Source organism: Acanthaster planci, unplaced genomic scaffold (genome assembly GCF_054643075.1).
Source record: "Acanthaster planci isolate LZ-2023a unplaced genomic scaffold, COTS_SCS Contig3, whole genome shotgun sequence".
Classification (NCBI taxonomy): domain Eukaryota; kingdom Metazoa; phylum Echinodermata; class Asteroidea; order Valvatida; family Acanthasteridae; genus Acanthaster; species Acanthaster planci.
The window spans coordinates 225,767-249,737 of record NW_028257627.1 but is presented as its reverse complement, the minus strand read 5'-3'; the positions used below and the strand labels follow the sequence as shown (position 1 = coordinate 249,737).

At 43.2% G+C, this 23,971-nt stretch overlaps 1 protein-coding gene and 1 long non-coding RNA gene across 3 annotated transcripts in view; both read left to right on the top strand.

Annotated features, from left to right (window-relative positions):
- Positions 1-5,147: 5,147 nt before the first annotated feature.
- Positions 5,148-9,985, top strand: LOC110981047 (uncharacterized). Its single transcript, XR_015423732.1, has 3 exons — positions 5,148-6,728; positions 8,287-8,540; positions 8,765-9,985. It is a non-coding gene; the product is annotated as an uncharacterized LOC110981047 (long non-coding RNA).
- A 2,955-nt stretch (positions 9,986-12,940) lies between these two features.
- The window catches only part of LOC110981046 (TNF receptor-associated factor 2-like), a 40,256-nt gene continuing 29,225 nt past the window's right edge, over positions 12,941-23,971 (top strand). The window contains exon 1 of one of the 2 annotated variants that reach the window (XM_022238214.2): positions 12,941-13,041. The gene's annotated coding sequence lies outside the window, so the exon portion shown is untranslated. Of the gene's footprint in view, positions 13,042-19,614; positions 22,054-23,971 lie in introns of those variants that run through there. The other variant, XM_022238217.2, reaches the window with a different exon arrangement.

Below are 23,971 nucleotides of genomic sequence, written 5' to 3'. Positions count from 1 at the left end.
CGATAATTTTTTGAAGTATGATTTCTAACTGAAACCACCCCAGGAAACACTCATGTCGGAATTTTCCCTTTGTCCTCCTCAAGTAACATTTAGGAAAAGTCACCTGCAGAAGAGTAACAAATGGATTTCATTAACGACCTTTCACTTCTGGGAGTATTGTTCCTAGGTTTCCTTGTACATGCACGTTTGTGTTCACTTCCGTGCCGTGGAAACGACATTGTACAACGTTGCAAAGATTTACCTACCTGCATTCGATGGGTTTCCAGATTCTCAGAGTTTGACGTGACGGAGTTCTCTATTTGCCAACTGAATTTAATCTGTTAATAAATTATAAATAAATTGTTGGTGAGATGTCGCACCACACCCACACCCCCGGCCCTTACGCCCCTGGTCACCGTTATTAAAGATTTTGTTTGGCACGCAGTCTGCACATGTAATTAGTGAAAGTTTAGCAATTCCATTTTTCCCCTCGCAAACTTGAAATTGAAAGCGGCGGCACCTCTTATCCCAGTAAGCATCCAAGCCATTATTTGAGATACTTTCTTCAGGTAAAAGTGGTTACTTTTAGAGGGAAGGGCCAGGATGAAATTCAAACATGAAAAATCCAAACTTGGAATTTGTTTTCATAAATCGAATCTTCCAATTAAATTTGCTGAAAAAAATCGAAAAAAGTTGTGTCCTTTAATCCGACGGTACCGGGAGGGGTTTTACACTAAACACGCACTTGCTTGTCTGTGAAACCTAATAAAAGGGAACTCCCCGCTCGCTGGAGTTCTGCGTGTGTCGAACCAGCCTTTTGTCAACAAACCGGTACACGGAAATTAAAATCTGCCCAAACTAGCCTACGGTTTTCCCCTTCTTTGTTGACGGTATCGCTCGCCGATCGTATAAATTGTCTACAGTTATCGGTCTCTCGATCCTGTGTTATACAAGGGTGGGTGATCCACTTTGCAAGCCTCCAAGTCCAATGTTTTGTTCAGAGACCATGGGGAGTATACACCTGTAAATGGTGACCAAAGTGCACCGAGGCAGATCTGAAGTCATGAGGAAACTGCAGTCTGACGGGGCGGGTTAGAATGATCAGGGGGAACTACCCGACTCGCAGGAAAAGATTACTCGCTGTTATTGTGCGATGTGTGACCAAGTGAAATGTGAGATCGAGTTCAGGGTTGACTTGTTTCTGAAAAATTATTTATCGAAAAAGTCTATTCTTTAGAGGAGGCTTTTCCACTCGGATGGCGCCCTTTTTGCTAAGTTGAAACTTGAAAGCGTTAGCACTTTGAACCTCTATATTCACGTTGCAATATTTTCTAATCGATCTACATGTACACTATGATCCAGCGTTGTACAATGGTTAATCAACTGGGCGTGTCTCCAAGTCTGATGTTGTTTGTTCAGTGGCTAGGAGGAGTTAATATCGGAACGGCGTATATAATCGGACAAGCGGAGACACGGTGAAAGGCCTGAACTTATGGGGAAATCTCGGTCGGCCATGGAATCTCAGTTTGGTAGGACCTAAACGAACTACCACCAAGTGAAATGTTAATGAAACTAAGACGGGTTGAGGGCCGACTTGTTTGTGGAAAGAGTAGTAGTCGTCGGGAAAAAGGCCGTTTCTTTGAGGCTTTTGCCATTGATCGGATGGCGTTCTTCTTGCTAAGTGTTAGCGCTACAAATCTGTGTACATATATTCACGGTACTGTTTTGTGTGTGTCGATTCCTGTGTAGTCGTGATAGTAGTCCATTAATTAAGATCATGATCTGTACATCGGTGATCAGCTGTTCAGCTGGGTGAGTGTCCAAGACCTGTCGGAGAAAGAATGCTCAACGAAATGGTAGGGTACACAGGGCATGAGGAGCACGGTTCAGAGGTGGCAGGCTTGTTCTACCAACCACACCTAAGTTTTGTGTTATTGAATGTGCGATCTGCCGTGATATGTTGTTGAGAGTACGTAACTCCCCGACACACAGGATAGCGTTGTCACTGTCAGCTTTTACGCTACTTGCTGCCACAATGAAATCTGAGATCAATTTCAGGTTTTGAACACGTCGCACCAGAGTTTTCAACGAGGTGCATCCTGGGGAAGATTTAATGGACCTGTTGCTTTACGTGTGCTGTCAAGAGCTCAGAGGAAAAAATCGAGAAGCGCCTAAGACAGACTATCAGCAGGCCTGTTGGATGAGGGGACCGGGGACCATGGTGATAGAAATATTTTGCTAAAATCTTGAAATTGCGCCACTGTGTATCAATTAACCTCTTTTTAAACTTTTGTTGTGCATTTTTTTATCTGCATTTATTTGGGTTTGGAGTTTGGGGGTATGCTTAGGCCTATATGAATTTGCATATTGAAGAGCAGAACTGTTTTGTAATCCAATTTACAAAACCTTTATACTTTCAGCAAGTCATCAGCATAGAAGAAGTCAGTGCTCAACTGTGGTTAAACCCCAGGCTTTCTACGGGGTCATGATTTATTTATGGGGTTTTCTGCTACAGTACTATCGCTGCTGCATGTCAGCGACATACATTGCAGGCGGCATTTAAAACATGTACCTGCATACCAGAGAGACGGCGCGCGCTTTCGTGCGCTAATAGTCGTTGAATTGGAACCTGCATAACAGTGTCACGTGACGTTGTTGAAATAGGCGGAATGTTTTGTCGTATTCTGTTATTGAACTCACTGGTTAAAAGCATACGTCAGGCAAGGCATATTACCGTTTGACCTACATTTTAATTCCCAGGTTCGTCTTAGTCAACAGTTTGGAAAGAACGTGCGGTCAACAGGGTCGGGTTTTTGGAACGACGAGGAGGTTGCTGTTGGCTATTCTTGCAGCTTGCTTTTTATATATCTCTACAATCTTATGATGCGGTCACAACTTTTGAGGAGTTAGTTTGGCAAACGTGTACACAAGTAGGAGAAATTTTGGCAAGTTTAATATTTCCCCTAACAAAATTGAAAGCGTCGGCGCTTCAAACCTCTGTAGGCCAAAGCAGTTTTTTGAGACACGTCCCGAACGGGAAAATGGGTTACTTTTAGAACGAAGAATGAACATCGTAACATTTAAGAAGGAACATTCCGGCCCTTGGAACTTGTTCTTGTGAATTGAATCTTCTAGTTGAAACCTTGGAAGAACTATTTAAAAAAATGGTGTCCATTCACCCGACGGCTTGGTGTTCGGGTTTTTTGTTAGTTTGTTTGTTGGGGGTGTTGGGGTGTTTGTTTGTTTGTTGGGGTGTTTGTTTTTTTGTTTGTTTATTTATGTATTTTTGGTCTTTTTGACAATTTTTCTTTTACATTTATTGCTCTTCTTTGTGTGTATGGAATTCACTGCCAGGCCAACTTCCTGCGCTGTGGAAATTTTTGTGTCTAGCGAGCCTTATGTCAACAAACCGTACACTTATTGTTTGTTGTGTTGGCTGGCTGGGGATCGCACGTGATTTTGTGGTCTATTGTGATCTGGGTTTTGCACAGTTGATCAACTCGGCAAGCCTCTATACTTGTCCAGTGGATTTTTTTTCAAAGCCTGTGGGGAGTTATTTGGAGACTGCATGGAGCGCGCCCAGCACTGGATAAAATAGGATGATCAAAGTACACCGAGACAGATCTGAAGTGATGGGAAGCTGCGGTCTGACGTGGAATGGTTAGTGCGATCTAAGGGAACTACCCGACTCGCAGGGTAGCATTATTCGCTGATATAACGCCATGTGTGGCTAACTGAAATAATTATGAGGTTGCCGATTATCAGGGCCGACTTGTTTATGACAAATTCTTGATCGAAAAAAATTACTTCTTCCGTTTTTCGTTTGTTTGTTCGTTTGTCGATCGCTGTGGTCACCTTATGCGAGTCGTCGATCAATAGGCCTATCTTGATTTTTTTTGAACCAGTGATAAACATCCTCTTGGAGAAAGAAATGCGCTGACGAAACGGCGGATCGAAAGGCATGCTATACAGGGCAAGAGGACGGGAGTTCCGAGGTGAGAAGGTTGTCCTGGATCCCACCAACCCCGCCAAATCTTAATTTTATATGTGCGGTCTGCTGTGGAATACCATGACCTGGGGAACTCCCCGACACGCAGGATAGCATTGTTGGCTATTTTACGCTACGTGCCGCCAAGTGAAATGTCAACAAATCTGAGATCAAGTTCGGAGTTTTCTACCAGGTGCAACCCGGGTGAGATTGATTTGCTTTACGTGCACTGGTGAAGAGTGCAGAGGAAGAAAGAGATGCACCTAAGCCATGCCACTTATTTTTCGTGTCAGAAAAGGGATTTCATTTCAAAGAGTGATTTCAACGCAGTCCAACATTGAGGACCGTAATGCGATATTATGTATGTTTTTAAATTATTGTTTTCTTTATTACAAGTTGATTTGGCAAGGCTTGGAATTGGAATTGTCATTTATCTAGTCCGTATAGACTGCAGAAACGTCTGCAGAAACGTGGTGTTATCCGACGACCATGCTAACACCCTTGCCATTATTGTTAGGTGTTGCTCCCGGCGCCGCTGAATGTTGCTTTCAGCACCTGTGGGTGCGGGGAGCGACGCTGGCGGTGTTGGGGGGACACATTTTGGGTTTGGTCTTCTGGTGGCACCGGGAAGTGTTGTTTTTGGCACCACAGTTTTGCATGTATCTTTGTATTTTTGATGTATTATTTTAATTGTAATTGTGTTCTTAATATATTAATATAGGTGTTATTTTTATTGTTTTATATTGTAAAGCGCCTTAGAGCCTGGATTAGGGCGCTATATAAGTGTGGTATTATTATAATAATAATAATGATCATCATCATCAACCTCATCCTTCCTCATCCTCATTCTCTTCATCATCCTCATCATCATCCTCCTCATCCTCCTCATCCTCACCCTCCTCATCCTCATCATCATCCTCCTCATCCTCACCCTCCTCATCCTCCTCCTCATCATCATCCTCATCATCCTTCCTTGTCATCCTCATCATCATCCTCGTCATCATCATCCTCATCCTTCCTCATCATCCTCCTCATCCTTCCTCCTCATCCTTATCATTATCACCCTCATCCTCATCATCCTCATCCTTCCTCATCCTTCCTAATCATCATCCTCCTCCTCATCCTTCCTTGTCATCCTCATCATCATCCTCATCCTCATCATCCTCCTCCTCATCCTCATCCTTCCTCATCATCATCCTCCTCATCATCATCATCCTCACCCTCATCATCCTCATCCTTCCTCATCATCACTCTCATCCTTTCTCATCATCACCCTCATCATCATCCTCATGAAATTTTGGCAATTTTAATATTTCCTATCTAATAAATCGCAAAGCGTTGGCACTTCAAACCTCCATAAGAATCCGAAGTTGCTTTTTGAGATATTTCGTACACAGAATAAAATGAGTTACTTTTAGAGGGAAGGGTGCAAATCCAAACATTTAAGGAATAACATCTTGGCTCTTGGAAGTCGTTTTCAGTAACGAATCTCACAATGAAATCCCCGATAGGTTGGGGTTTTTTACATGTATCGCGAGCTTTTTGTGTGTGTATGGAATTCGCTACAAGGGAACTTCCCGCTTAGTGGGTTTTTTGCGTCTAGCAAACCTTTTATCATCAAACCAGCACACCATTAACAAGCCTCGGGTTTTCCCGTTGTCCCTTTGTTGAACGTTGCGCGTTGATCGTTCGTGATTTTGCAGTCGATCGCTACAGTGGTCCTGTGCTTTACAGGGCCGGGGCAATCAACTTGGCGAATTTCCAAATGTCCATTCACCCGACGGCTTGGTGTTCGGGTTTTTTGTTAGTTTGTTTGTTGGGGTGTTGGGGTGTTTGTTTGTTTTTTTGTTTGTTTATTTATGTATTTTTGGTCTTTTTGACAATTTTTCTTTTACATTAATTGCTCTTCTTTGTGTGTATGGAATTCACTGCCAGGCCAACTTCCTGCGCTGTGGAAATTTTTGTGTCTAGCGAGCCTTATGTCAACAAACCGTACACTTATTGTTTGTTGTGTTGGCTGGCTGGGGATCGCACGTGTTTTTGTGGTCTATTGTGATCTGGGTTTTGCACAGTTGATCAACTCGGCAAGCCTCTATACTAGTCCAGTGGATTTTTTTTCAAAGCCTATGGGGAGTTATTTGGAGACTGCATGGAGCGCGCCCAGTACTGGATATAATAGGATGATCAAAGTACACCGAGACAGATCTGAAGTTTATGGGAAGCTGCGGTCTGACGTGGAATGGTTAGTACGATCTAAGGGAACTACCCGACTCGCAGAATAGCATTATTCGCTGATATTACGCCATGGGTGGCTAACTGAAATAATTATGAGGTCGAGTTCAGAGCCGACTTGTTTATGAAAAATGCTTGATCGAAAAAATTACTTCTTCCATTTTTCGTTTGTTTGTTCGTTTGTCGATCGCTGTGGTCACATTATGCGAGTCGTCGATCAATATCAGGATTTTTTTAAACCGGTGATAAACATCCTCTTGGAGAAAGAAATGCGCTGACGAAACGGCGGATCGAAGTGCATGCTATACAGGGCAAGAGGACGGAGTTCCGAGGTGAGAAGGTTGTCCTGGATCCCACCAACCCCGCCAAATCTTAATTTTATATGTGCGGTCTGCTGTGGAATACCATGACCTGGGGAACTCCCCGACACGCAGGATAGCATTGTTGGCTATTTTACGCTACGTGCCGCCAAGTGAAATGTCAACAAATCTGAGATCAAGTTCGGAGTTTTCTACCAGGTGCAACCCGGGTGAGATTGATTTGCTTTACGTGCACTGGTGAAGAGCGCAGAGGAAGAAAGAGATGCACCCAAAGCCATGCCACTTATTTTTCGTGTCAGAAAAGGGATTTCATTTCAAAGAGTGATTTCAACGCGGTCCAACATTGAGGACCGTAATGCGATATTATGTATGTTTTTAAATTATTGTTTTCTTTATTACAAGTTGATTTGGCAAGGCTTGGAATTGGAATTGTCATTTATCTAGTCTGTATAGACTGCAGAAACGTCTGCAGAAACGTGGTGTTATCCGACGACCATGCTAACACCCTTGCCATTATTGTTAAGTGTTGCTCCCGGCGCCGCTGAATGTTGCTTTCAGCACCTGTGGGTGCGGGGAGCGACGCTGGCGGTGTTGGGGGGGACACATTTTGGGTTTGGTCTTCTGGTGGCACCGGGAAGTGTTGTTTTTGGCACCACAGTTTTGCATGTATCTTTGTATTTTTGATGTATTATTTTAATTGTAAATGTGTTCTTAACATATTAATATAGGTGTTATTTGTATTGTTTTATATTGTAAAGCGCCTTAGAGCCTGGATTAAGGCGCTATATAAGTGTGGAATTATTATAATAATAATAATGATGATCATCATCATCCTCATCCTTCCTCATCCTCCTCCTCATCATCATCCTCATCATCCTTCCTTGTCATCATCCTCATCCTCCTCCTCCTCATCCTCCTCATCCTCCTCCTCATCATCCTCCTCCTCATCCTCCTCATCCTCCTCCTCATCATCATCCTCATCATCCTCGTCATCATCATCCTCATCCTTCCTCATCATCCTCCTCATCCTTCCTCCTCATCCTTATCATTATCACCCTCATCCTCATCATCATCATCCTCATCCTTCCTCATCCTTCCTAATCATCATCCTCCTCCTCATCCTTCCTTGTCATCCTCATCATCACCCTCCTCATCATCACCCTCCTCATCATCACCTTCCTCACCCTCATCATCCTCATCCTTCCTCATCATCACCCTCCTCATCATCACCCTCCTCATCCTCATCATCACCCTCCTCATCATCACCCTCCTCATCCTCATCATCCTCATCCTTCCTCATCATCACTCTCATCCTTTCTCATCATCACCCTCATCATCATCCTCATCATCCTCATGAAATTTTGGCAATTTTAATATTTCCTATCTAATAAATTGCAAAGCGTTGGCACTTCAAACCTCCATAAGAATCCGAAGTTGCTTTTTGAGATATTTCGTACACAGAATAAAATGAGTTACTTTTAGAGGGAAGGGTGCAAATCCAAACATTTAAGGAATAACATCTTGGCTCTTGGAAGTCGTTTTCAGTGACGAATCTCACAATGAAATCCCCGATAGGTTGGGGTTTTTTACATGTATCGCGAGCTTTTTGTGTGTGTATGGAATTCGCTGCAAGGGAACTTCCCGCTTGGTGGGTTTTTTGCGTCTAGCAAACCTTTTATCATCAAACCAGCACACCATTAACAAGCCTCGGGTTTTCCCGTTGTCCCTTTGTTGAACGTTGCGCGTTGATCGTTCGTGATTTTGCAGTCGATCGCTACAGTGGTCGTGTGCTTTACAGGGCCGGGGCAATCAACTTGGCGAATTTCCAAATCCAGTGATTTTGTCAATGGCTATGCAGGAGAGGTTACATGAACTGTGCAATGAGGCGGGTACCAGGTCTGAAGTTACGGGGAAATTGCGGTCTGCCGAGCTAGGAGTGGTTATCTGGGGAACTACCCGACTCGCAGAATAACATTACTCGCTATACGCAATGTGCCGCCAATTGAAAGGTCAGCGAAAAGGTGAGATCGAGTTCAAGGTCATCTTGTTTATGATTAATAATTATTCAGCCAAAACAGCCTTTTCTTTGAAGGAGACTTTTTCATAAGTTTTCTGTAGGTTAAGTTGAAATCAATATTTAAAGCGTTTACTCACGCTGCTATTTTTGTGTATCGATCGCTCTATGGTCACATTATGATTGTTGTCCATATGATATTGTGATACTGTTTTGTACATCGGTGATCAGCTGGGTGAGTGTCCAAGACCAGTGTTCTTTGAACAACCTGTTGAAGACAGAAATACGTTGACGAAACGGCCGGCAGACCAAAGTGCACAAGGCGTAGGCCTAAGGACCGCGGTTCTGAGGTGACAGGGTGATCCAACCAACCGAGCCTAATTTTTGCAGTCTGCCGTGGAATGTTGGTATGGCCTGGGGCGGGGAACTCCCCTCACTGCAGGACTACGCTACGTGCTGTCAAGTGAAATCTGAAGTTGAGGCGCATCCTGGGTAATGTTTTTAATAGGCCAGAGCTTGGAGAGGAGGAAATCGAGAAGCGTCCAAGGACATACAAAAAATAAAAGACCTTTAGCAGGCCTGTTGCATGAGGGGGTCTAAAAGGGGGAATCGTGAAAGAAACGTTTTACTAAAATCCTTGATATTGCACGTTTATGGTTCCATTAACCTATTTTTCAACGTGCTGTTTTTATCTGTATTTTTGAGGGGGTTGTGGTAATATGAATTTGAAGAGCAAAACGATATCCCACAGAACTGAATGTACACAATAAATTATTTACAATGTTTGATTCCTTATTAGTTTTCATAAGAGACGAACTGATTCAACATTATTTTGAGGGTGGGTATACCTATGATGAAATCTGCTGTATACTCAAAAAAAGACGTGACTTTATTTGCAGGTTGGCTCACAGAAGTCTTTTAAACAGTAGCGTTACTTGTTAGCCCCATAAATAATGCTGATGTGCTGGACAACCTGTTCTCATTGGTCTATCCACCATGGCATACACACCCACAAAAACCAACACGTCATATTTTCTGAAACTTAAACCAAGTGGTAATTGCCCCTTAACAATACATTTAATAAACAGTTTGTTATCCACAGCACGTCCAGTATTTCTGGATTTCAAGGTGAAATTGAGAGGACAAAATATCGGTTGGCAGATTTCTTCCTGGAATTTGATGAAAACAAGTCGGCACATTTTTACAGCATGCAAATTAGAATACCACTGTGGATAAGTTGGCCGGAACATATTTGCTGAAAATGTTTTTAGCCCAAAAACACTTGGTTGAATTCTCAGAGGCGATGTTTTCTTGTCAAGGGGCAGGGATAGTCTAGCATTATTGGAATTAATTATGTGACTAGTATATGCTCTGCAGGTGGGATTTGTACTTGCCTTACTCGGAAAAGATCTTTAGAAGTGAATGGAATCATCACATTGTCATTTGTTAAACAACGGCTTTTGCAGGTCCTATGCAACACATTTGATGGGCGACGCACGACGGGCGACACACGACGGGCGATGGACGACGCACGACGGGCGATGCACGACGGGCAACGGACGACGCACGACGGGCGACGCACGACGGACGACGCACGACGGACGACGCACGACGGAAAATGGCATGTTTGGAACTGGTAAATGGCAGAATTGGGACACAACAAAAAGCAAAATGCGACGGACGACGGGCGACGGGTGACGGCAGATATGGAATTCCATAGTTTCGTCTTGAGCCCGGTCATTCTTATTCGACGTGGTCTTCGTCCCCATTGCAGCTCATTTTTGTACCATCAAGGACTGAACTGTTTTCTCCATCTATGGAGTCCAGCACTGTGTCTGCCAAGCTCTCGCCCGTATTAAAGGAACATCTTGTTTATATAAGATCTCTTCTTGACTATTTATCCTTATCATTGTAAACTAGTTCCAATCAGCATTTTTTGTCCTTATTTTTTACATGCTAAGTGTAACATTCTCGTTAAATCGTACTGTCTTGTTTATTTGTTCCATATATCAGTGTGATCTTGTTTGATTCCCTTGCTGCATCGGATAAAACTCAAGCTTTAGAATTATTATAAGTGTGGAGTTTTTCGGATCGTAACAATAGTAGGAAGTTGTGTCATTTGTGTGGGACTTTAAAACACTCAAAGCTTGCCATAGTTCTGCCAACCGTCGAGAAGTTTTAGAGGTGGGCAGTCGTACATAGTATGCAAAGAATGTCGTTCATGAGTGGAGTGGTGAAAACTACATTGAAGCCGAATGGAATGGAACGTTTCCGTTTGTCACTAAAAAATTATTCATTCCATTGACTGTGAAACAGACTGGATTGAAGTGCTGTTTGACCGCACAATCCATGCGTTCACTCGTCATAAACCATCCATAGAGCGCAGGGCGCTGGGAAGGGCAAATGAATAACGTATTTTTCGTCGCTAACTAATAGGCCTATTGGATGGATGGAGTTTATTTTAACATTTGAACACGGGTCGACACTTCCAGCCTGGTGCGCATGACACGTGTGCACTTATACTATATTTGGAGACGGGGGGCATTAAGTAACCTAAAATGCTTTGAGTGTCCCAAGCTGTAAGGTATTTCATGCGTTGCATTTGTAAAAGTGCTGTTTTTGATCTCCATTATGAAGGTGGTGTAGGCCCACACCATTGGTAAAATTCCGAGAATCCGACTAACAAATAATCCTGATATATCTTTTTTGAAAGAAAGTACACAACAGTCTCAATCAGTTTGTAAAATATTTCCACCCAGAATGCTGTAGTTTTCGAGAAAAAAATCGTTCTCTTTTTTCGCACACCACATCCTTTAACAGGCGTCAATTTTCTTTATGTAGTGTTTGCAGACATTAATTGTTATGGGAGTCTCCATTTTGATGAACGGATAAACTTAAAGCAGCTAAAATATATACCGACATTCTTTCAGCAAAAGCACTGTGAACGGAAATTATAGAAATCTGAGTGTTAGGCGTAAAGTACAAAATAAATTGGATCAGTGTGAAGTTGAATTTTATTTAAGGAAAGGTTTTTTAAACCGAAAAACTTTGCGGAATCAAAATCACCCCTAGATAATAATGGTATGATCCAACATGGCGGCTTTTCTTGAGCATGAAGATTTTCGTCAACAAAAAGTGAGATTTCCACACGTTAATCCTCCCTTGTTTTAAGACATAATTATTTTTTACTTAGAATTATTAATGACTCAACTATAATTGGAGTTTTAGGCTTCATCGACTTGTGAACTGACATGAAAGTGTCGCCAGCACGATCGCGCGCGCACGTGCATAATAAGTAGGCCCAGTCCTTTCGATGTCACAGACACGAATCGACTGCTGTGTTCCTGGATGAGGTTTTTCCACGAATCCGCAATGCTACATTATCGAGAAGGCGCGTTACTCCTTGGTAAATTCACTGATTACCCCTAGTCGTCGAAAGCTGCTCCTTTTTAAGGGAATGACAACCTATCATGCCTGTTTCCCGCCCCGACCCCGCGGACGTTGTTCGCTTGTACTACGAACGCCCTATAAACCATAGATTTTACACAAGATAAACTACAAAACCTTCGATTTAAGCTTTGAATTGCCGCACTGTTTGTCTCGATTTTTCACAAAGCATTTGACTCAAACATGAAACAAGTGAGTGGAATGTAAGTTGTAGTGAATATTACACACCGTAATCAGCCAATCTTGTGAAATTACGACAAAGGGAATGGTGTACACCACCTTTAAGTACTATAAATCAGTACATTTCGACTGATGAAAGTTCAAATGTAACTTTCAACATACTTGCTTTAAATTTGTTTGGCACTTGGAAAATGTAGGAGAGATTTTTTTTAAAGTGTACCTCTCATCCGAATGTGGAAATTCACACCATAAAATAAGATTCTTTTGTTTCTTTTCGAGTTGAAAACAAGCTTTGTTGAAATGTAACATCCCCTTTGTTCCAATTAGCAATCTAAAACCAAATCTCACTGCATTCCCACCTTAAAGATACATTTGAAAACGATGACGCGCTGAGAAGACTTATGAAACTACTGAAATAGATAGTAAGTCGTTGCTGCGAGGTCGTAACCCACGTGGCGAGAGAGTATCTCGCTGTGGCGAGATAGTATTTCGCCGTGGCGATATAGTTACTCCAAAAAATATTGCAAGTAGCCTTATATGCTTTCATAGATTCACAACTGTATTTAGGGGTGATATCATATTTGGATAGAAATGTCTTCAAAAGACGACGATTATTTAACGAAGAACGGAAAGGAAAATGAAAGACGAGGAAATGATTCACTTGATGTGTACTGAGAAACTTGTATTGTTCCTTATTTTTTAAAGCGAGGTGTCTTTTTTTTCTATATTGTCACTGACCGTACTAAATCGACATAATGCGCATGCGTCAGTATTAGCGCCAGTTACCGTATGATCGCATGAAACCTTAGGTCAGCGCCCCACAACGGCAGGTAAGGACAAGGGAGTCAATCTGCCCCGCACAGTAGTCATCATGCTGAAAGGTAATGTACAAAATGCATAGATTCGGATTATACATATGCAGAGGGTGATCGTAGAACCATCATCGTCGAACTAGAGTAGGCCTACGGAAAACCATCAGGGAACCCATGGCTCAGCAAAAATTCGGAGTTCACTTCCTTCAGTACAACCATCCTCTGTCACAACGTAGTTACAATGCATGTACATGTACAGTACAGTGTAGCAGTTAGTTTTAGTATGGAACGCCAAATGGTTAAAAATTCAACGTTTCATGATTATGTGTGCAATGTTTACAATAGGGGTGAATGGATCCATCCTCTAGCATATACCAGCTGAAGTGCAAGAAAACAGCAAAAGCATTTAGAATAAATAAGCAAATGTTCTGACTTGAATAACGTGTTCCCTTAATTCTTCGATAGAGTGTAGGCTGCCTGTGGATTTCAAAAAAGGTTTTAAATTTGAGGTTTTGAATGGGCTAAAATACATTGTTTTGACCACATTTAAGATGGATCAAATATCAAAAAGCTTTGCCCAGCCTGAATATTGATTGAGATTTCTCTTAGAAAGTGTTGATTTATACTGAATCAGCATTTTGTTTTCAAGGTTCTCAGTTACAGTTTGTTGTGCGTAATTTTTCTCTGGGTTTAATGGCCAGCATCCTCAACCAGTTTTAGCAGTTATTCCAATTAACAGTGCTGTAGTCGATTCCATCACCAGTTATTCAGCCTTAAGACACAATGTATTTTAATGGCTATGATAAAAGCATTCCTTTATGTTCAACCTGTTACTTATGACTGGTCTTGTTCGGGACTTGTAATCAGACCTGTTAAGGGACTCATGAAAGGACTGGTGGTGCGCTCGACTACAACGCTGCAATATAATTTTTATTACGATATGTTCAGAAAATAGTGCAAGCAGAGTATGTGGTGGCATTCATGAAGTAGTGTTATTACACACTTTGCAAGTTGGTGCCAAAGTCTTGTTTTGAGGGAAATGTTTTCATCTGTTCTCTTGATGCTGTACACCGTCTTATAAATCCATGCTACCTATCCACTTTGTGCATAGCCGGACTGCCCACTGGTTGTGACAAGGGTACTTAGGCTCAATAAGGAGTATTGATTAGACAGGGTTTAATTTAGTCGTGGCTTTGTTATGACCACCTTCATACATTTGATTACAAAGTGTGGAGCTGAATGTAATCAGAGCATGTGTACTATAAAAGGCTGTGTAGATTAATTCTGTGAACATTCATCATCTTGAACTACGTGTATATCCAATCACATCATTATCACTACATCATGCGATCTCCACACTGTTAAGTTTGTCATCTCCTAGCCCTCTAGACTTTCCTGTGCCAGTACCACCACACAGTTGCATGCTGTGCACAGGTCCATGGTGTTTACCCAAAGGCGTCATTTGCCCGCTCTGGCCAGTGTACAAAACCCATGGACCACGTCACAACAGGAAACATTTGTTTTGCTATGGGCCTCGAGCGGGACCAAAAGAGGGCGCTATTTTCCTAGCAACTGAGGCTCCTTTGATCAGCAGTGAACCTTGATGGTTCACAAACGACAAGGAAATACACGCGTAACGGTCACATCCCAACCATTTGAACACTCCCGACCAACGCGGCTCTTTCCAGCCGATGAGGGGTTGCATGCTTCTGCTCGCTGTTCTGCTGTTACTCCGTCACAGTGCATTTCATTTCACTAAAATTGTCTTCGTCACTAAAAAGTTTAGTTCAATACGTTCAACGGAATTGAATAAATGGAAACGGGTACTATTTTTTACCTTACCAACTATAGAAAGCTATCTCATTCTGTTGTGGCTAACAATGATAATAACAAAGCCCTTTCCATTGTTTTTACCCCTGCTCACTGGGCCTATAAAACGTTCCGAATACCGTCTCATATCAGCTCTGTGGGGAGTATACAGCTCGATGCAGTAATTTCAGCGCAAAGCATGCAGGGGACTGCCCCGTCATGCTTTTGGTGATGCAAAACTGGGAACTGCCACAGTTTGCACGCTTAATTATTATAACTAATGTTAATTTCCGACGACAACAAGAGTAGGAATAAGACCCTATGGTCCTTCTAAAGTCACTCCCGGATAAAACTATGATAGATTAAAAAACAACCAAATGAGGTATGTAAGTAAGAAACAGTATCCGTGTACAAAAAGCGCAGAATGTCCCGTAATCTTCTCCATGAAGATGCTGTCCTGCAAAATTCAAATTTCTGAGTTGCTTTCAGAACTAGAGAAAAACTTCTTAAAACACCAACCTGCTGTCATCTCTTGACATTATTAAGGTGAAATTACAGCGAAATTGGTTCATATAAAAAGACAAAAACAAACGCTATAAACAAAAACGGCGGTCATACCACAAATACTGCTTCACTGTCCCACACAGTACACCTCAAACCAAAGTACAATGTAGTACCAACACGACTTTACAAGCCCGTACCCAAGATCACGCCAATACAAAGCGGTGGAAACGACACTTTCAACCGTGGGAAAGATCAAATTGTCCCTCCGGGGGTACATTACTTATTTACCATGGCGAACATTTCTCATGTTCTTGTTATTCTGTACATGCGGGTTTGGGGCATATCACATTATACATTCTCGACCAATAAAAAAGTCGCAGTCTATTACCGTGGTAGCACTTTGTTAATCTCACAAAGTGACAAAAAGACCCGCATCTTGCAAAACGGACGACGATAAGCGCTTTTAAAAATAATTCCCATGTCACGACACATTTTCGGCAAATTTTTTTGTTATGGATTGAGGGATGTTGTGCACGGTTATGAAATGTAGGGGTTTTAAATGCTATTCCACACTTAGTTTCAGAAATGTTCTGTTGATTAAACAGCAATTCATAAATTAAACTTTTTTTACTTCGTGCGAGCACCAAAACCTTGAAGTCTACCTTTCCCGCCTATTACACTGTAAACACTTGTTTTCACTTCGTGAAAACATACGAGCGTGAAAATTGTTAAATGTTGTTACAATTCAACACGCACACACGTAGTATGTTCAACATCGTTCGCTCACGACATAAACTCGCGTTCTAATTCTTGCAGAATAGTGTATTGTCGCTATTTTGTCCTAACGAGGTAATTTTTTGTCACTTTGTGAAAACAGAAATGTACATGTCAAATGTTTGTTTACAAAAAAATCGACATGAAAGTAAACAACGTACATTATGCTGTATAAAAGTAAACAGCATCTTGCTATGAAAGTGTGCCGAACTTGATCTTTGAATCAAATGTACAAAAATGGCAGGAAAAACTGTAAATCAAAAAACAATTACTTTTCCAGGACCGACGAATTTTTGACTACTGTTGATGTAGGATAAACAGAAAATCCAAAGGACGCAAAGCTCCTGAGGCGAAGTTGTGCAGGTTCTTCAGGCTTGCGAGCTACAGTGCCTAGGGCACTTTTGAGGAAATGCTTGGTGTCATTACCAGAAATTAATAATAATCATTAATAATAATAATCCCAAGAAGTTCCAGCTGGAACCTTCCCTTTCGGCCAGTGTACCTAGGGGCAGAGCTGGATCTTCTTTGAGGCGTGGCCATACCTACACAGAGAAGAATTCAAAACCTAATAGTTTGTAACACTGTATGGCAAGCGAATGTAAAACTCTATGGTAGGGACCCTTGGCACCGGACGACACAGCAGGAGGAGCCGACTAGAGACAGGAGGTCAGAAATATCCAGGACGGTTTAGAAATGAGCCGACGGGCCGGGGGAGCTTTGGAAAGCCGACAGAGATAGCCGAATGGGAATCCTTGGAGCCAGGCGCAGTTAAAGAGAAGTAATTATTAGCATTTCTGAGGAAGCCAACCAGAAACATCCAGCTATTTATTTGACGGCCAGACCTAAACAGGCTGACGGTGCCGAAATAGCTAAGGTGCGTCTGAACCTATCTGCTGAGTCGATGAGCAAAGATGAGCCGGCGGGAGCTTGGGAAAAAAAACGTATTTCGCACATCTGAAACTGCAAAACCTACAGAGATAACCGACATGAGCTTTCCCATTGAAAATAGACAGAGCGGCCCCTGTTTTATACACCAGAACCCGTCCGCAATGACCGACCTGTACAACTACCTGGAGAAGGAATGTGAAAAAGTCACTAAAGAAATCGAAACACTGGCGTGGAGCTTGTGTACGTGTAGCTGCGCAAACTCCCTACCTGAAGGAACTAGTGGCCAGACGTCGGTTGCAGTTGTTGCCCCCAACCATGTGTAATCTTACTGGAAACAGACCGGCAAAGCAGGAACGAACGTCACGTTGGACTCGAGACTCGGAGTTTCACATATTCCGCACCAGTATCCGCGGAGACCAGTCCAGCACAATCTGCCTCTGCAGACCCCCCGGACTTCGACGGGAACTTACTATGATCTGATCGAGCGTTGGAGAGCACCGCAGAAATTATCTACAGGTACTGATAACCGCTATATGGACTTCGGTAAATTGACGAACCTCTAAGAGACGAATTTCCAACCCAGATGCCGATGACCGACTACATGTCGAGCTTGTTTCCAGTTGAACTACGGACCAAAGAATGTAAAACAGGACACGCAGAAAACCCAAGGAACTGTCTCTACAGCACGTCCAATGGACAACAAGTCTTGTCTAGGAACACCCCTGCTGTAGAGCCGACAGTTGCTAGTCCACAGTACCATGTCTATCACATGTCAACCTAGGAACTTACAGCTCAAACGTAGCTGTGCACGAGACAGCGCGAGACCACCGCAAAGGTACGAGGAATTACAGCGCGAACCTGTTGTATGACTGTCCCGCCCATAACTCAATAAGAGCTAAGAATCGTCCTGATCGAGGTGCAGGCTTCCCAGTCTCCATGGCCAATGAAGGAGAACGTATTTCGGATGAACCAACAGGAAGTGCGGCAAGTGGATCCATGCTTCGTTTACAACTTCTACAAGGATTGTGAAAATCATCTGGAGTTAGACACTCGACTGAGAGGATACTGATGCTAATTTTCCGGGTAGTGTTGCTACTGTTAGGGAGGGTTCGCACATCGATGCTTTGTTAAACAGTGTTGAAGGGGTTACTCTGCTAGATACGGGAGGGAGCTACTGTGTCTCTAGTTCGGAAAAGGACCGGAAAAAGATAGACTTCATCAAGCTCACGGTTCATCTCGCCCATGGTAAGGCAAAAGCGGTAAGTGGGGAAGTTGTGGCCGACTTTGAAGTGGAAGGTGGGTACAACACAGGTTCATCGGGCAGATATCAACAACGATGCGTTGTTGGCCGGGGAATAGACTTCCTGAGAGCAAAAAAGCGTTATTGACTGTACGGAGAAAACTCTACACAGGGACGGGGGTAGAGCTACCTCTTCGAGAGACTGCGGACCGCAGCAGGTTTGCCGTGTGACTGTTGTCGAAGCAGTGATGGTTCCTCCCCAGATCGAGATTATAGTAGCTGCTATATAGACGCTGCTGCTCACTACTTCTCCAGTTCTGGTGTACCCCTCCAAAGAGGAACCTTTATCCTAGACACGGATGCTACATACCACGGGATTAGGGCAGTCTTGTCCCTCATGCAGAATGGCGTCGAACGGGTGATCGCCTACTCAAGTTGACCCCTCACAAAGAGCGAAAGCAAACTACCATATTTCTTAACATTGAAGGAGCTGTGGCCGGTGGTGTACTTTTTAAAGTATTTCCGTACTAATTCTGCTAAGAAATTTATTATACGAACAAACATTGCGGTGCTGAAATGGTTGCTTGGATTTTAGGATCCAACTGGGCACATGGCAAGGTGAATGCAGACCCTTGCGGAGTATGATTTAGACATACAACATCTCCCAAGTCGCTGTCGTGGTAAAGCAGATGCCATGTCCAGGGAACCATGTCTTCAGTGCGATCATGCTTGCAAAAAATTTGGTTGAGAGCCTTTCAACGGAAGAGAAGTCAGCTGTACCAGGTCCAGGAAAATCCTTTCCAAGGACGCCAGACAAGCCGAAGGATGAACCATTAGAGTGAAAGAGGCTGTGAATTTTTGCAGAAGCTAAAAGGACGGTGGCAGATCTACGGTAGTGGGGTGCTCTACCATTAAAGTAAATATCGGTTCAGTCGAGCTTAAGAAATTTTCAGATATGGAACTGGTAGAAAAAAGAGCTTGGTGACCCTGTAATCAGACATAATGGTTGGAGAAAGAGCGAACACGTAGACCGATCTGAGCCGACTTTCAGCTGAAAATGCCTGGTTAAAGACCTTGTAGCTGCAGCCCTAGAAAACTTGTAGTGCGCCCTCTGCTGACCAACCAGATTTTTTTGCACTTCTGAAAACACATTGTTTCAGCAGCCATTTTTATTTCATATTGCGCTCCAGAACACCTGAAAAGAACCACCTCTTTCCTGATTGTTTTAAGGCCTAAGTCCCTGAGGAAGCAAGGAGGTGTTGCTTACCAATGATTTACAGCTACATGTATACAAGTGACAACTTTGTAGAGTCTTCGAAACTTTAGCTTTGAGTTAGTTTTCATAAGAAATCACTTGATTCTCTCGTTATTTGCATGATCTAATGTACTCCATTATATTGAACTTTGTATTTGGATTTATTTACCTGCAGTTTTCACGGAGTTATGCCAGTTAATGTAGCGTACTCTACGGATCTATTAGGAACTCTAACCTAGATTGCAAAGGCTCAACCTTTAGGAATTATTTGAACTTGCGTACCAGTTGATCCGTGAATTGTCCGGAGCTTTGTTACCATGGATACTAGCTAGAAGTGAAAGCTGCACAATACATGATTGAAACTGCAAACTTCTGTCGAGACGCTTGTTTATTTTGCATTCGTCTGAATTTGAAAGATACTGCGTCTCTTTAGTGACAGGTCTAAATTTTGGCCACCGATAAGAGCTGTCGCTACAGACCCCGTGGGAGCTTAAAACCATTTGCATTTGCGTAGAGGAGTGTATTTCACTGGAAGTGGGAAGATGACACAGGCAAGAAGGTGCATTATTTGCCTGTGGTACACCGTAAACTGCAAGACGAGGTCTTTTGACAGCTTCACAGTTCTCCCACCGGAAGCCACTTAGGGTTCAAAAAGCTAATTGAGAAGGCGAGGGTTCGTTTCTTCTGGAGCAAGATGCGAGAGACTACCAAGCAGTTGACCAGGCAGTGCTTGGAATGCACCAAACACAAGACACGAACGAAGAGAAGAAGTGGTCTTTTGCTGCAGTAAATATCGGGAGTGCCACTAGAACGTGTATCCATTAGCCTCGATCGATGCTGGAACCATTGCAAATGTTTTCCTCCAGGCGTTCGCGTGCAGGCATATGATACCCCAAAGCCAGCTTCACGGTGAGGTTTAAAAACGTCTGCAAACTTCTTAACCAAACCAAAAACCACCCCACAACACCAAGAAAGCGATGAGCAAGTAAAGCAATTTAACCAAACGCTTCAGGTCATGCTTCCATCTTATGTCGAAAACAATCAAAAAGACTGGGACAAGCACATAGCCTGTGTGATGATGGCATTCCTCTCCTTATGACAGTACGGGGATGACACCTAATTGCCTAATGCTCGGAAGGTAGGTGAGTCCTCCAGTCGATCTGATATATTGGCAACCACTCAAAGTACCCAACTACGTTGATGAATTGAGAGAGAAGATGGAATCGTCTAACGAGACAGTCAGACGGTATTTGAAAAGGTCGGCTCATCGTTAGAAATGCAACTATAAATAAAGGTGTCGTCCTGACTCCTACAACGCTGGAGATGCAGTTGTGGTTAAGAGTCAGAACTAAAACGATCGGGTTGCGTCCCAGATTACAACAGAAGCGGGAAGGCCCTTTCCTCATTACCACACTATTACGACGTGGTTGTACGGATGCAGAAAGGTCAAGCCCAAGGTGTTACATATAATTAACCGACTAATTTAACCATTTCATGTGGATGTAAATCGCTCTTGGCTGAAACCCCGCACTTACCAATCACATAACAGGCAGAATGGGGACGATACGGGAGTCTCGACAGACAAAGGACGTGTGAATCCTGTCCCAGACGCTGCAGAGGAACCCTGAACCAGCCCACAGATCCTGAACAGGACTCCCTGGAGGTCCCAGTGGGAGTGTTCGATGATCTGGCTGATGTGGATCCAGGGTCAGACCCTGTTGAAGAAGTCGCTCAGAGACAACTGGAGGTTATGATTCTGAAGGTGAAAGTGCAGGCTGTAATTCCCCCTTGTACCCTCCGGTTGAAACAGGTGATGACACTGCCCGGAGAAAGGAGGCCACGACGCACCCACAGCCCCCTAAGGTTTGGGGAGTGGCAAACCTTGTTCCCCATGCTGACCTGCAGAAGGTTTATTTAATGTACATTTATGATATGTTGTTTTCTCCCATCTGCATCTTTCCTGGAAGGTGAATCAATGCAGGAATCGATCCCCTGCGGCAGCATACTCCTGTGGGAACTGCCACAAAGAATTTTCCTCCTCTGCCATCCTGCGCCGTCAGATCAGTAACATTTGCGTAGCCTTTCGTCAAGGCCTTCGTGGCTGTGTGTGTGTGTAACTACAACATGACTGGACAGGAGCCCAGACGAGTGGTGCAGCCACAAGGCCTTTTCCAACTTGATTTTGAGGGTTTTGTGGTGAATTATTCATAAGCTTTCTGATATGCATTATTCATGAACTTCATGTAATAGCAGAGTTGGCAGCAAGTCATTTTTTGCAAGTCCAAGTCAAGTCACAAGTTATTAGGTCCGGTCACAAGTCCAGTCACAAGTCATTTGGTCACAGGGCAAGTCAAGTCAAGTCACAAGTCATTTGGTCTATAGTCGAAGCAGATGAGTCTCCGAAATAAACGGCATCAACTCAAAGCTTACGCAAAGTTTCCATCTGGTTTTTCATGAGGGCAATAAGCGGTGAGATGACAACTGTGGTATGGTGCTTGTTGGTGGGGGATAGTTCTGACGTTGGAGTAACGCCAGCAAGTAGCAGTTCATCAAGGCCAAATGGTCAAAGCAAAACGGCAGTGCTTGAAACATGGAGCTCTTACCATATCCCGTGGGTAGTGACGAAAACGTCACGCCAGCGCACAGATGCTTCAATAGCCTAACACTGCAACGGTTTAAACTCAGCAAGGTGAAGTTTTCCTGAAGAACTGTTCAAATACTGCTCAGACAACTGACCTGCACTCACGGCCGCAGACACGCTTAACACGCTCGCCATCTTTCGGATACATTCAATTTGCCTAATAGGTTAATGTATGCTGACCCCCTCGCTTATGAACGGGGAAGCAAAAATCGAAAACATAAAGAAAAACATAAGAAATTCCCGACAAGTTGGAAAGGTCTCGTGGCCGCGCCACTCGTGCATGTAGCCTCCGGTCCAGCCGCTTTTAGTTACACATAAACACAGCCACGAAGGCCTTGACGAAAGGCTACAGTAGTGGTGGCTGACACCATGTACCAGGGCCGTATGTTTCTACGGAAAAATTGAACTTAACCCATTTTTAGGGTCATTTACACACATGTTAAGGGTCATGAGAATTCATGCCAGGCAAGCAGCTGTTTCATTTCATGAAATGTAGCCTATGTCTTTTTTGGAAATAACAATACCTGACCAAAAATATTGTCATGTATATCGTGAATAATGATATCGCTGTCAAACTATTTAGTGGGTAAAAACATAGACCCAGCTGAAGATCTATGGCAAATTGATGCAATTTCGATGGCGCAGCAAGATCGTATCCATGAAAACGACTTTGGCAAAACGTGCCCGCGTATAGACTGGTTCCCGTCCCCTACGTAGTCTCCAAACGTCTTACAGACGTCCTCCGGACGTAGGGACCGGTAACGGGCAATGAAACTGGCAGAATCTTGCCGGTTTTATGTAAACGAGGAAACGAAGGCCACTCAATCCACAAATCAGGCAGGAGTTGATATAAAATATTTCGTCTTTTCTTCTTCAGTACTGATATAACTTCACTATTAACGGTTTATTTATCTAAAATTTAACCCCAAAACCCACTGATTTAAATTAATTATTGTAAAATAGTTTACCGATGCCATTCATTGGAAGCTAAACAGAGGATGAACAAGGATAGATACATGTGGATTGTTCGCCTAAATGCCCTTACGTAATTTAGGCCCTTCGTTAAATCACTGCTATTTGCCTGACAAAGATTTAAATATTCAGCATTAATCACATATGTTAAACTGCAGCTAGTTACTAGTCCCTATACACCAAGGAGTACGGTCAACTTATTCAACCCCTATTTATAAAATCAGCATTGTGTGGGGCTCAGTATGCACACCAACATCCCTGAGGTTTCTGAAACACAAATGAAATTACTGTGAGGTCCCCAGTATTTCAATTTTTTGTGGGTTAACCAATTACATTTTTTTTAATTATTCCCAAAAAACAACATTATCACCCGAAAAGTGATTTCCGCGTCTGCTTGCAGCCATTTTTCAAGTGGCAACGACCAACTTTGTCGGGGGCATATAGGACCATTTTTTCAACCATATGTTTTCGCCATTCTGTTCTCAGGTGAGAGCCCAAAGACCCAGGAAGTGTGTCCTGGCAAAGATTTACACAGTCTCACCATGATATTGGGGGCCATACTGTGCGGCACTTTTAATGCTAAGGGCACCTTTTTTTGTATTCTATGGTTCTCATTTCCGACCGACCCTATTTTGGGCTCCCGATCACGGAAAAAACTTCTTTCCCCCGCCTACCCTGCTAAAAAGACCTAAACCCCAAAAAATGAAGGGAAAAATATTGGCCAGCATGACCTTTGAAAACAAAAGCCCTGAAAACTTACGATTTTGCAAACGACCAACAGCAACGGTTGGGGTTCGCGTGAACATTCGGTATACCGCACCTTTCCGTGGCCCAAAGGACATCATGACGAAGTCAAATCCATCCCGAGGGGACAAATGTCTAGATGACAAGGTCACGATGTGCCAACAATAGCCTG